The sequence below is a fragment of the Lagopus leucura genome, unplaced genomic scaffold (assembly GCF_019238085.1).
Source record: "Lagopus leucura isolate 7727_CA_CO unplaced genomic scaffold, USGS_WTPT01 Super-Scaffold_73, whole genome shotgun sequence".
In the NCBI taxonomy this organism is placed as follows: domain Eukaryota; kingdom Metazoa; phylum Chordata; class Aves; order Galliformes; family Phasianidae; genus Lagopus; species Lagopus leucura.
This window is the reverse complement of record NW_024962252.1, coordinates 7,404,938-7,408,445: the sequence shown is the minus strand read 5'-3', so window position 1 is coordinate 7,408,445 and position 3,508 is coordinate 7,404,938. Positions and strand designations below refer to the sequence as shown.

The window sequence follows — 3,508 nt, the reverse complement described above, 5'->3', positions numbered from 1 at the left end:
TGTTTACAGAGGCACAGAGAGATGCCTGCTCACCCCTGTTAATTCTTGGGAGCAGAGGTCATACTGGATGAAGACTCCTTACCTTATATCTTTCTCTGAACAGACGATGGAATAAGCACTGAAGGATGTGGTAGGTGGATACAGAAGATTGTCTCCAATTTTCCTCTTCTCTGGTCTCTTCAGCTCCCTTAGCAAGCCTAGTTTTTTCTCTTCTACACTATTCCCATTTCTCTGTGGTTTTAGTGCTTCTTTTTGATTAACTGCTTGCTTATAGGCAAAGGGAAAGTGAAATAGGACTTGGCACTTCAGATGGTAAGGAAAAATAGAAAAAAAGAATATAGTGGCTAATACTAAATGAAAATTATAAAAGCCAATGAAAATTTCTGCAATAACAATTTCTTTTCTGAAGAACCTGATTTGTAGAAATGTTCTTAAAGGTTTAGATTTGCTTTTTCATAACTTCAGGATGCTCTTCCAGTGAGGTTCCATCCAAATTTTCTGCATCACTGAGACTCCAGGCATCCAGGCTTTTCTCCTCTCTAGAAAAAAAGATATTTCAGTCAAGACGATAAACATGAAGAAACTAAGCACTTACAACTCATAATATTCAGGGCATTAAAGAAAATGGCCACAAACTCTCCAGATATCAAAGATACTGCAGGAGTCATTAGAAGAACACTGGAAAGGAGCTTTTATCTGTGACAGGATCGGCAAGTTACAACCCTCCACACTGTGTACCCAGTCTTTTTTAAATGACCCAGACTGCTCTGACTTCGGGAAACATGGTATTGAATCTCAATTTACAGCCCAGCAATGTTTAACGAACATCAGAGGACACTAATTGTTCACACATTTGGAAATCTGAGAATGAAGAAGAATGGGAACATCTTAAAAAGACAGAATGAGAGAGAAAAAAAGACTCAAAGACATGCCAGGACAGTTAATTTAATTGCTTGTGTAACAGAGCTCTCAGTAGGGAAAATAACTAAGTAGTCTTTCTTCCTTTCTACATACATCTTGATCAGACTAGCCTGAGTCCTTGTGCACCTGCACTTTTCCTGCACATACAACACATATACCAGGAAAAACGTGAACAATAGATGGCCCAAATAAGTGTTGACTTGTAAATAGCTAACATCCCAAATGCAGTAGCACTAACAAAATCCAAAAGCAATTCGGAGGAAGCTACATCAGATCACAAATATATATTAATATATTTCCAATTGCTTTTCACTCACCAAAACAAGAATGAATTTCAGCCTAGCAATATAGTTGCACAAAGAAAGAGAGCAAAAGTCTGGGGAATGACCAAGAAATTATTATAAGCAATTAGATTATATGTATATACGTAAACGTGGGTATGCATAATACAAAGGTGAACTCATAACCAAATCTCTATGATCCAGTAGCACATACTCCCTGTATAATTCCTGGAGAGAAACAGTTACTTTTTGGCCATGATTTATCTCATTCTCAAGTAAATGTCCAAAACAGAGCAACTGAATAGCATCATACAAGTTCCTATTTTTCTCCATTGACCATTAAGCGAGCCTAGAGGAACTAGTTCATCTCCTTGCTGAAATCTTACAAAAGGTGAAGAAAACAGAAGACAGGAATGTCTGTTAAATGAATACTTAGCTGGATGAAGTGGCCTGCGTTTGTTACAGCAGAGAGTAGTACAAAGCATTATTTCATATTGACACAACTCCTAATAAGAATAAAGAAACCCAAGATAATATGCAAGTCTGATCTGTAAGCGTAGAAAAATTACTTTCTTTTTTGTGTAGAAAAAAATTATTTCCCCATTTACAAATAATCTGATATGAGTAATACAAACACGTTGCCCAAAATGTTGTAATATATTATGTTTTATACCTTCAAGAAGAAAAAAAGCTGCAACAGAGGAAGTTAAGTGTTCATTCTTCAGCAGTGATACCTCAGAAATACTAAGCAGGTTTAAAACAACTGTACTTCTAGAACAGATCCAGTCTAGTCTTCCACAAATTTGAATGCAATACCAATTTTTACTAAACCATTAGACTATCTGTTTATGATGCCACAGTAGGGAACAAAACTATACTTTTTCCTAGTACGGTTGCTACCACATACAAAAGGAAACACTCTAATTCATTATATATATGTATGTGTGTGTGTGTGTGTGTGTGTGTGTGTGTACAGGCATATCACACACCAAACTTCATCTCATCAAATTTTAAGCATACAGTTAGGCACTTAGGCAGGCACTGTGAAGTCTGTCTTTCTCACCTCTTTCTATATAATCTCAGCAGATGCTGATCATCCCCAAAGTCCATCATTGGTGCACTGTTCTAGCAATATCAAATTGAATCATGGAACCACAAAATCATTTAAGTTAGAAAAGATCATTAAGTCCTACTGCCAACAGAACACTACCAAGTCCACCACTAAATCATAAAATCAGAGAATCACTATGGTTGGAAAAGACCACTAAGGTCATCCTGTCTGATTGTAATCATGTCCCTAAGCACCACGTCCATACATCTCTTAAATACCTTCCGGGAAAGGGTCTCCATCACTTCAGTAGGTAGACCATTCCAGCCTAACCATCCTTTCCTTGAAGAAATTCTTCCCAATATCCAATCTAAACTCCTCATGGTGCAATTTGATGCTGTTACTTCATGTCCCATCACTTGTCACCTGAGAAAAAAACAAGACCTCATCACAACATCCACTCATATAGTTGTAAATAGCAACAAGGTCTCCCCTCAGTCTTCTTTCCTCCAAACTAAACAACCCCAGGTCCATCAGTCACTCCTCACCTGTCTCGTTTTCTAGTCCCTGCTGCAGAACAAAGAACTCACAAAGCTGTGGGCACCCAAGGTCCTGATCCACCCAACTTTCTTGCAAGGGCAGGCTGGGCCCATGCAGAAATCACAGTTCAGGCAGTGCAAGTTGCTGGGCACCATGGGCAGATGCAGCTGGTATCAGAATTGCCTTTAAATACTTTACAGGCACAGCCAGAGATGATTAGATGCCACAGCTGGCAGAACTTCAGCTTGGGGAAAAATAACTCACTTGATTGCAGATCTGAGTCACTTTTACCTGCAAATCTGTCTTGAGTGAGTACACATTTCCCTTCATGAATAGGAAATCACATCTACTTCTAACTGCATTTGCAGGAGTTTCTGCTCTTCCCACTGCTTCTTCCTGTTCATACCAAAGATCCCTCCTGTTTCCCACCATCTTCTTCCCTGGTCTTACTCCATGCAGTTTTTCCAAGCTGTTTACTCCACTTTCATCCTCTTGCCCACCCTCTTTTCCTCATCTCACATCTCTGCCACAGAGATTGCCCATGCAAATGTCCATTAATTGGCATGAAAAATGAACCTGATCATTAGGATGTGGTCATCCCTCTGAATGAAGTCCAGGACCAAAGTCCTGATAGTTCAAAGCAGCTTAATGCTAGCCCAAGGAGAGGCACCGATTCACTTTCCTATGTGTGATACCTCTAGCATGGGTTAGCTGTGCA

General features: G+C 39.3%; 1 long non-coding RNA gene across 1 annotated transcript; it reads right to left on the bottom strand.

The window, feature by feature from the left end:
• Nucleotides 1-389: 389 nt before the first annotated feature.
• LOC122193266 lies at nucleotides 390-2,939 on the bottom strand. The gene is made up of 3 exons (XR_006182857.1): nucleotides 2,799-2,939; nucleotides 2,532-2,676; nucleotides 390-539 (listed from the first exon to the last, which is right to left on the bottom strand). It is a non-coding gene; the product is annotated as an uncharacterized LOC122193266 (long non-coding RNA).
• Nucleotides 2,940-3,508: the final 569 nt, after the last annotated feature.